The sequence below is a fragment of the Nycticebus coucang genome, chromosome 16 (genome assembly GCF_027406575.1).
Source record: "Nycticebus coucang isolate mNycCou1 chromosome 16, mNycCou1.pri, whole genome shotgun sequence".
Classification (NCBI taxonomy): domain Eukaryota; kingdom Metazoa; phylum Chordata; class Mammalia; order Primates; family Lorisidae; genus Nycticebus; species Nycticebus coucang.
The window spans coordinates 34,240,270-34,251,578 of NC_069795.1; the positions used below are offsets into that span (position 1 = coordinate 34,240,270).

The 11,309-nt window shown below is 37.4% G+C and overlaps 1 non-coding gene across 1 annotated transcript; it reads left to right on the forward strand.

The window, feature by feature from the left end:
• The first annotated feature begins 6,334 nt into the window (after positions 1-6,334).
• On the forward strand, positions 6,335-6,468 carry LOC128568266 (small nucleolar RNA SNORA70). Its single transcript, XR_008375083.1, has one exon. It is a non-coding gene; the product is annotated as a small nucleolar RNA SNORA70 (small nucleolar RNA).
• Positions 6,469-11,309: the final 4,841 nt, after the last annotated feature.

The following is an 11,309-nucleotide window of genomic DNA, read 5'->3' on the forward strand; positions in this document are numbered from 1 at the left end:
TCTTCATATTCTGTTCTCCATAAGATATAATCACCTGGGGAAAGCGTGGCTTTGGCCGTTTGTTGCCAATCATACGGGGTAAGCCATTGACTGCTAATTGATTCCACAATTTGTAAAGTATAAGGGGCAGAAGCTCCCGATGTACGGACAGCCTGTTGCAGTTCTTTAAGCGTCTTTAATGACAGAGGTTCCCAGGTGGGTGGTGCCCTTTCCTCAGTGGGAAAGCGCACCGGGAAAGCAAATGTAAAATCTCCCTGCTGACGGGCTTCTCGCACCGCCGCCTGAAACCCCGCGGGCGGTGGAGGGAGACAAGGAGGCACACGGGGAAGCGGGGCTCGTGAGGATGTCTTAGATGCGACCTTTGGGACGCGAACTGCCGGATAAGCTCGGCGGGGGTGAATAGAATCATTCATTCCGTCCCTCTCATCTGATTTAGTAAGTTCATCGATCACATCCCACTCATCACTGTCTGAGGAATTATCAACCGGTGGGAGTGGCGGTAAAATGTCTTTGAGCGTTGGAGCTGAGGGGACAACGCTCTCAGTGTTTGGTACCGGTTCAGGATCTTTAAGAACCTCGGGGGGAACCTCATCACAAATAGGTGCCACCTTAGTTTCAGGATCACCAGCCTCCGAGTCAGTTTCTCTTATAAATGCTTCTAAAAAGGTATTGTCAGCCAAAAGTTCTCTAACTTGTAACCATAAAGGAAAAGCCTGAGGGGGCAAGACCTTCTCCCCATGTTCTTGCATGTATTTCCGCATTTCGCGTCCCACCCTTTTCCAGTCGGAGAGAGAGAGAGAGCCTTCCTCCAGAAACCAAGGACTAACCAACTTTATGAAATGCATAAGCTCCTCCAACCGTTTGAGAGACACATGAAAACCATTTTTTTCTAACAAACGCTGTATCATGACACTGAGCATGTGTTCTTCCTTACCCAATGTATGCCCCATGTTGTCCTGCGGATTACTCACACTTAACCGGTCAGCCTTTACCGGCGGGACTGCAGCTCCCTGGTGAGAGTCGCCTTCAATCTGAAAAAGAGAGGAAAGAAAGAAAAAGAAAGATCACCTGTCCTTCAGGTCCCTGTTCGAGGCGCCAGCTGCCGCGGACCGCCAGTCGAATGAGTCTCAGTCCGAGGGCTTTCAGGGCGAGAACGGCTCAGGTTGATTGAAAGGGCGACGCAGGAAAATGACAAACTGCCACACACCAAGGATGATGAAGAAAGCAGTTGTGTTTTACTGATTTTTAGGCATGGTATTTATACATTTTTGACAATGTCTTACAAACTACAAAAGATATTTTTATGACTTGCTGATGCTTACAAAGTTCTTATCGAGTTTTGTAGATGGGAGTAGTCAACTGTCTTTTCTTAGACAATGTTTCTGCCCGTAAGGGGGAACAAAGGACTGCTGCTTATCAGCAGTTACTCTTTTACTTCTCTTTATCTATGTTTAAACCTTCTTTCTTTGTAAAACTGCTTTGTTCACATTTTGTATTTTTATATTTTTATATTTGATTATGATTTTTATGTTGTTAGTGAATTGATAGTGAATTATGTATATGTTTTAAGTGTATAGTGACAAAATTATAGAGAAAGCAATTTCATAGAAAACTTATTTCAAAGAAACAGTTTCAAAGGGACATAAGGTAGAGATAAGAGACCGGAGGGAGCGGGTATCTGGTAGGAACATCTTAACTTATCATCCCTGCATTCTCTTGATACATTGTTTCAATTAACTGACTTTTATGGTGGGAACATGTTCCCTTGGAGACATTCAGTCTCTTAGAGTAGATGAAGTCATGGATTAGTAAATCATTATGTTCATTCTTAGTTTCTATAGGCATTCAGGCAACATTTAATCATTCAACTCAACAAACAAGTTTTAAACAGGTTTCAGGGTAAAGGTTATTCAGGCCTTTATGCCGCACCTCATGAATTCTTACGTTCACTAAAAGGCATGCTAGGCAACTTATGCGCTGCTGTCGCAAACCAGGGGGACTGGGGGCAACGCTCCGAGGAGCACCCACCGCCTTACCACAGTTTTTACAACGCGGACAGAGCCATCCCACCACGGCTTGATGCCGGGGGTGCGGCACAATCCTGTCTTTGAATCATTTTTATTTTCTTTTATTTTACTATAGGCAGTGATGAGGATCCATGCTGCTCTTTCAACACTTTCTTTTCTTTTCTTTTTATTTTTTTAATTATTGTTAAATCATAGCTGTGTACATTAGTGTAATCAAGGGGTACAATGTGCTGGTTTCATATACAATCTGAAATATTCTCATCAAACTGTTCAACATAGCCTTCATGGCATTTTCTTAGTTATTATATGTAGACATTTGTATTCCGCATTCAATAAGTTTCACCTGTACCCATTCTAAGATGCACCGTAGGCAATTTCCTTAGCTCAACATCCAGTTTCATCACCCACAAATAATACCTTCCACGCTACACTAGAAAACAATTCGGCCAGGTTCTTTGCCATTTTATAACCAGGCCTTTGGCTTTCATTCATTATCCAATAACATGCTCTTCATTTCCATCTGAGATCTCATCAGAATGACCTTTAATATCTATACTTTTAACAACATCCTATTCCAGATCTCACTGGCATTCTCTGGGAAGACTGAGGCTTTTCTTTTCTTCTGAGGCCTCACCAGACACACCCTAAACAGCTTTTTTCCAGCACGCACTTCAAAACTCTTCCTGTCATTCAGTTCCAAAGAATATAAGATCTTTACTTTAAGTATATATTTCCTATCTGATATTCAATTTACTGCAACTTCTTCAACAGTGTATTAGAGTTTTCATTTCTCTATTTAGGCAAATTTTCAGATGTTAATAAATATTTGTACATATGTAAAATTTACATATATACATATAATAAACAATTGCATCTGTTTATTTACATTTCCTTGAAGACTATTATATTTAAACACTATTTTATAATTTATATTCTATTTGTTTTATAATCTTTTTTATTTTCAATTATATTTGTGGATATACAAATGTACATTTGTGGATATTTGTCCTAATTTCTCTTTTAAAACAGTGAACAAATTAGTTTATACTTTCATATAGCATTTAGTAGCATCAACAAATTTTCCTCTCTTCCATAGGTACATGCAAAAATGACCATATGTATGACATTTCTAGCAATTCATTTTTAAAATTTTTTTATTTTAGAATATTACCCTTATATACATGTTTGTTTTATATTCTCTCAATATGCTTAAATATTCTCCCAAGTTTCTGCATGTTCTGCTCATTCTCATCTGTAAGTTCTTAGCAGAAATGCCATTTAGAGACAATCAGCTAGTAGCTTAGGCTGGAGAAGCTGAGATGTCTGTCTGAGGAGGAGACTTGCTCTCCCCCTCCCTCTCCTCATTGCATTTTCTGGCCTCTTCAGATGTTGCATTACCCTATGTTTATCCTTTACCCAACCTTTACAGAGGGCTGTAATCTCCCCTCTCTCATTTTTAACCTTGACTATTGCCTACTGACTACTGTGCATCCTTGCATGTATACTCTGTTATTTACTCAGTAGAAAGACTCTGGGAAACAGGTCAGGTGCTGCATTGTTCTCATACTGTCACCAAGCACATGGAACAGTGTATGCCCTTACAGGCTTTTTCAGCATTATGCACTAAATTTGGTGTAATTTTCATTCTTTTCTCAGCACTGTCTCTCTTGCTGGCACTGTCTCGGATTGGGGTCAACTAGATGCCCGACAAGATACTATAAGTTATTAAGTGGTCGATAAAGTTATGTCAGTATATTTCACCACTGGTGCAAAGAGGTTTCAGATTAAAGATTAAATCCATAAGTAATTGATTTAATAAAATGTTATGAAGACAATATGTTGATAATTTTCCCTTAATTGTAATGAAATAATTGTGTCTAATTTTATAATCTTATTTATTTCTAAAAAAAAAGGTGGCATGAAACTCTGAGATGTGCACAATTTTCTTTACCTTTACATTTATACGGTAATCTCTAACAGTTGTAGTATCTTTTGGTAAAATGAAGTTCTATGAATCACATACTCCAGAATTAAAATCTCTGATTTAAAGACCATGACCTATGCTAACTCGTACATGATGCAGTCATTAGTACTGACTTATCCCAAAATCTCTGTTCAAATTAAAAAGATTTATGATTTTGGCTAATAAATTATTTAATATGTGTTTAGAAAAGAAAATATCTTTCTCCAAATATGTAAGCATCTTTGATTTGAAATTCTAAGTGTAGAATTGCAGGTGTAGTCATTAAGTCTGCATAAATTATTTCTGAAATCATACAGGGAGGGAGAGCCATACAAACATACACATAAAAAAATGTGAAAAGTGCATTACTCCAGAAATATATATACTCTAGTACTCTTCTGTATAAAAACTCATAATTCCAACTTTGCCTAATACATTTAGTTTTCTTTGAGCATATATAAGGGCTGTTTCCTTTGTCCAATGCAGAAACAGAGGCAGAGAATTAAAGTAAATAAATGACATCAAGAGTAATTAAATATATATTACATTATATTTATATAATCATGTTTGTATTAATTCAGTCCTCTTTTAGTTTAGGGAAAAGGAATCTGTATCTGATATTATAATGAGCCATCAATGGGTGTGATTAGAACCAGGAAGTCATGAGTTCTTTTTCTTCGAAACTGTGTATGGGATACTGAACAAAGGGTAAGAAAGAAAACTAACTTTCTAGTATCATATTTATAACTGTGGATAAACAATTTAAATGCTCTTACAATACTATTTATAATCTTCACAACAATTGAACAGGTAGGTATGGTTTTAGCTATGTATAGAAAAGGACATTGATAACACAATAGAACGATCATTATGTTTTCACCAATGTTTTCTTTTAATAGTTTTATAGTTTCAAGTCTTAGACTTAAGTCTGTAATCCATTTTTATTTGATTTTTGTGTATGATGAAAGATAAGAGTCTACTTTCACTTTTCTGCATATGGATATCCAGTTTTCACCCCACCATGTCTTGGAGAGACTGTTGTTTCCCCACTGTATGTGTTTGGTAACTTCATTAAAAATAAGTTCACTATAGATGTGTGGGTTTATTTCTGCATTCATTATTATGCTCAATTGGTCTGTGTGTCTGTTCTCATGTGAGTCTCTTGCTGTTTTGGTTACTGTAACTCTGTAGTATAATTTGAAGTCATGTAATGTGCTCCCTCCAGTTTTGTTCTTTTTGCTCAAGATAGTTTTGGCTATTCTGGGTTCCGTATAAATTTTAAGATAGATTTTTCTATGTCTCTGAAGACTATCAATGGTATCTTGATGAGGATCACATTAATTCTGTAGATTGTTTAGGGTGATATTGATATTTTAACAATATAGATTCTTCTAATCATTGAGAATAGAATAGCTGTCTTTTTCTTTTTTTTCTGGTCTCACCAATTTCTTTCATCAATAATTTATAGTTTCCATTACAGAAATATTTCACTTCTTGTTTAAATTTATTCCTAGGTGTTTTATTTTTCAGATTTTTTACTGTTGGTGTATAGAAATGCAGCTGATTTTTTTTTTTTTTTTTTTTTTTTGTAGAGACAGAGTCTCACTGTACCGCCCTCGGGTAGAGTGCTGTGGCGTCACACGGCTCACAGCAACCTCTTAACCCTTGGGCTTACGCAATTCTCTTGCCTCAGCCTCCCGAGGAGCTGGGACTACAGGCGCCCGCCACAACGCCCGGCTATTTTTTGGTTGCAGTTTGGCCGGGGCTGGGTTTGAACCCGCCACCCTCGGCATATGGGGCTGGCGCCCTACTCACTGAGCCACAGGCGCCGCCCGAAATGCAGCTGATTTTTATACAGTGATTTTTAATACTGCAACTTTTCTGAGTTTGCTTATCAGATGTAACACTTTTTATGTGGCATCTTTAGGTTTCTGTAAATATAAGATCATCTTATTTACCTGGGTGGACTTGGATAAGACAGCAGAATTTCCTGGATTACCAAGCAAAATCTCTCACTCTCTTTCCTCACTCTCTGAGCTTGGCTGCTGGAGGAATGATGTAGACTCTTCCTCCTGGCTACCAGCACCACTACTGTCACTCAAAGCCCATGGTAACTGTTTCCTGGCAACCTCCTATGTTTATTCAACACACAGGGGCCCTTTTGTTAGCATGTGGTGAGTGTGCCAGGGCTGAATCTTTCCCTTCAGGGCAGCACATTTCCAGCGTGGCTCCAGAAATACCATCTAGGAGTCAAGGCCTACACTCAGGCACTCCAACAGACTGTTTTATATTTTATTTTGTAGTGGCTGAGATGATACTCAAATTGCAAAACAACATTCTCTGCCTGAAGCAATTAAGCCAACAATGCTCCTTTCCTCATGGGGGCCTAGTACACAATGACTGCAAACAGCAGCCTCCTTGATATTGTATGCAGCTTGTTGCTTGTATTGTTTGCTCTAAGGGACCTTGGAGACATTCCTTTCCAATACAGGCTCATGTGTTAGACTTTGTGCTGTCTCCAATCTAGGCTTCAGACAGGTAAACATGGTGACTTTGGAGAGCCCCAGAGCAATATGGCCAGGGTTCCCATTGGCCAAGTCATTGTGTCCATCTGCACTAAACTATAGAATAAGAAGCATGTGATTGGGGCCCTTCACAGGGCCAAGTTCAAGTTCCCTGGCTGCCAGAAGATTCACATCTCCAAGAATGGGGTTTTACCAAATTTAACTCAGATGAAATTGAAGACATGGTTGCTGAGAAGTGGCTCATGCCAGATAGCTGTGGGGTCAAATACATCCCAATTGTGGCCTCCCTGGACAAGTGGCGGGCCTTGAACTCATGAGGACTTACACTGTGTTGCCTATCATTTGCACGTACCAATAATAAATCCCACTTCCTGTCAAAAAAATAAAAAAACAAAACAAAAAAAAACAAAAAAACAAAGATCTCTGAGTTCTTCCTTTCCTTTCCCCAAGTGGATGAAGACTATCCCTCCACTGGACTGCCTAGAGTTGGGGGAGGGTGACACAGGCTTGGCTGCTGTTGCTGGTATCTCATTGGGCCACATGCACCTGGATTCCCCTGATTCTGGGCCAGTATAGCTGCAGGAGGTGCCCAAGGACTGGAGGTTTTGTGGCACAACCACCTTACTAATTTAAACAGACCCCAAGCTTCCTTTTTTCAGTCAGTGATGAGATACCTGGAACTCAGATTTCAGGTCAGGAGATTGTCCTCTGGCCAGGCTGGTCTAAATGCTCCCTCTTTGGGCACTAGTACAATTATTCTGCACTGTGCTGTATTCCCCTGTGCCAAGGTGGCCCTGAGGTTCAATAAAGTCTCAAAATCCCTTCATGCTCCCTCCCCTGTACACAGATTCTCTCCCCAGCTGACCTGTTTATATAACACTGCTGGAGGCTGGAAGAAGGGTGACACAGGCAAAACAAGATTGTTTTTTCTGCCCTGTTCAGTGGTTATTTCCTTGATATAATGTTAAAACAAGATCATATGATCATCCATCTGAGTTTTGTTTCTTCTGATGATGCTTGCTTGCATGGATAGTTGTTGAGTTTGGTGTTCATGCAGAGTAATGATCACTGAGGTCTCTATTTGGCCATCTTACCCCACCCTTGCCCTTCTCTATTTTTTAAATAAAGATACAATACTAAAAAAAACTTCAAAAAATTAAATATTTCTGTTATATACGGACAAACACATTTATTCTACACTCCAAATTTATTCAACACTCCATATTTATTCTATATGCCAATCCCCTAGTTTCCAAAATACTCATAGCATATATATAAAAAAGCTCATTTCTCTGAGGATTAGGGATGTATTTCATATTAAGTTGAAACTAGTAGATTAAAAACTACAGGCCTACATGACAGGAAAACTCAATTCTTAATTCTAGAAGGGGACGGGGTGGGTTGGATAGTTGCCACGCAATGGGTACTATGTACAGGTTTATGACACTTTCTGCGGGAAGGACAAAACTGTAACTCAGACTTCCATACAAATGTAAACAATGTAACCTAATTGTATGAACCCTCCTATTAATCTGAAATTTTAAAAAGTACAAACCACCACCAATCACATTAAATATACTTCAGTTGATCCCTCTGGCTGTTATTTTACCCATGGTGATTTCTTCACAAAGAGCATTTTTTTTACCTTGCCTTCATCTATCTTACCTTTTTTGATCTCTAATCATTTTTAGATTTTTTTATTTTTAAAAGGAGATAATAATAGTCAGCAAAGAAATGGAATCAACCTAAGTTTCCATCAACAGATAATCGGATGATGGTTAAAAAAAATATGATTGGCAACAAAATATCACTATAATTACCCTAATATTCCTTATAAGGAAGGAAATTAACTTCTCAGTAATGTATGCTGCCCAATGTGTATCTTGCAATTATATATTTTTGATCATAATAGAGAATGATTCATAATATTATGGTCACATACACATGTGTCTAGCAGCAGTGCTGTACGCCATCAAAGAAAAAAAAACTACTTAGGGAGAAGTTTGGTAAAGAGCTCTTTACGCTGACCTTTTGCTGATAAATTGATGATGTTCTCATTAGCAGTAACCCTGCTGTTTGCCCTCAATAAAAGATAACATCCTGCTGTTAACGTAATTTCCATTTTTGTGATTTAATGACACAATTATATTAAAGATACTTTTTCAAATGGTTTAGGGTTTAAGAGAAGATTAAAAATGTTTTTACAAATTTTCTTTCTGTTTCATCTAAACCAGATAATATGTATTACATTGTGTGAATATATAGGATTAATCTGATAAAAAGTTTGACAATATTCAATTGAGTTTTCAAATATACTTCTTACCAAAGACAACAATTAGTTATTAAACTTTCTATTATAAATATTTGATAGCAATTCATTCTTCGTTTTGCAGGTAATCTTATTATCCATAAGATGGTAAATTTAATTTAATTCTTAACATGAAAAATTAATCTTTTTTTGAAGTTCAGGTAATATTTTTCATAATTTAATTGAATGCAGATTTTGCAGAAACCTGGTCATTAGATGGATTTTCTAAAGGGAAGTAACCTGCAATTATGGGAAGAACAGAGACTTTGAAATCTTTTAGACCTATATTTAAATTACCTATTAGATATATGGCCTTGAAAAATTATAGTCCTTCATGGAACAATATTAGTTTTGTTTTGTTTTCATTTAAGTGGTGAATTTAAAATCAGATAGTGAATGTAAAGCAAATGGTCCAGGATAATCGTCTCCAAATTTAGGCCTTGTAACTTGGGGCATCTAATAGTTTAATGAAGAGTTTACACTAGGAAGAGGTTGCTGTTATGTTGGATCACTTTGAGTTACAGGATAATTAAATAATCTCTAAAATGTAATATATATGTATGTACTATTTTTCCTTTTAAGTTTGTCAATTTTTTTGTGATTCAAATTTATGTTCATAAAATAGTATGAGAATAGTTCTTAATTGTACTGAACATTTGTGTGTGTGTATAAGAAAGAAGGGTATAAAAAACGAAAGCACAAGGGAGGATATGTTTAAGTTTTGAACACATAATGTAAGAGCACTAAGGTCCCTTTAATGATTTCCAAAGTAATAGGAGGCATTAATAGACTGCCCTTCCACCACAGGAGTGCATACACCACAACACGTGTGCATATACCGCGTGCGCGCGCTCACAGACACACACACACACACACACACACACACACACACACACTTCCCCATACATGTCAGAACCTGAAGACAAAGAGAAAGAACAGTAACAGCGTGGTTAAGCAACTGCTATACCCAGAGGAAAATCATGGCTCCCCTAATTGTCAGACACCAGCGAGGAGTTGCTTTCCCACATAGGAAGCAAAAAAGATATTGTTGGCTTTTGGCTAGTGGAGTACTGGGAGCTCTGGTAGAAACACACACTTTTATTCTATAATCAGAATTCTTCAGAATTTCCTAGAAATACTGGCAGCTAGATTTTACAAAGATTATAGAAATCCAGGCAGTGCCCTTAGCTCAGTGGGTAGGGCGCCAGCCACATACACTGAAGCTGGTAGGTTCAAACCCAGCCCCGGCCAGCTAAACAACAATGACAACTGCAACAACAATAACCAAAATAGCTGGGCATTATGGCGGGCACCTATAGTCCCAGCTACTTGGGAGTCTGAGGCAAGAAAATCACTCCCAAGAGTTGGGTTGCTGTGAGTTGTCACACCACGGCCCTCTGCCCAGGGCGACAGCTTGAGACTCTGTCTCCAAAGGAAAAAAAAACAAAAAAGATTATACAAATCCTTCTAAAATAACCAATTAGAGACTAAAACCAGGCAAAACCTGAACAAATGTATTTTCAAAGTGGTGTAACCACCTGGTTTTCTATAACCATATACGACACATTACCACTATGCTGTGCTAAAAACAGTAGAGATTTGGCCTTTATAAAATAGTACTTTATCATACATTTATAGACATATAGTATATAACATTCATGTATAATGTAATAAATACAGTATACATTAAGTCAATTAAGAAATATGTGGACCTGGAGGAAGAAACTCAGAGGCAGAACATTTTCTTTTCTCTTTCTCTCTTTTTTTTAATTTCAGTTTAACACAAAGGTACAAATGATTAGGTTACAATATTTGAGTTTATTAGGTGAAGTCCCTGTTGTAGTTGTGTCCCGCACCCCGAAGGTGTGCTGTTTACCCTTGCATTGTGCCCATTAGGTGGGAGCACACCAATCCGTGTCCCTCCTCCTCTCTCCACTCTTCCCCCTCCCCCCACCTTGAATTAAATTGAGTTTCTCTCTCCCCTGGGCATTTATTAGTTCGCCTGCTGGCTTCATATTAGTATTGAGTACTTTGGATACTTGCTTTTCTATTCTTGTGAAGAACCATTTTATGCAACCTCTAAAAGTCCAAATTCTACAATTCATTTTTATAAACGCAACTATAAACAAGTATTTCACCATCCTAAACATTAATCTAATATTCTTAAACTGCTACACTTTTAAATACAAGAGTGATCTATTACAATCATATTATCAAAACCTCAATTAAATATAAACATTTTAACTGATTTTACTACATAAGATATATTTTATGGAGATATTAAATTATTAGTATATTGTATTTATTTAATTATAAAGGGAGAATTTATAATTTAATAAATTGAAATTATTGTTCAAAATTTTTTCTGAACCTTGATTAAAAACAGTGAGGATTTTTTCTAAATATTAACTTACACTGCTTATTAAACATTACAGGACACTGAGTGCACTATTACAAACTTATCATATCATTGAACTCATCATATA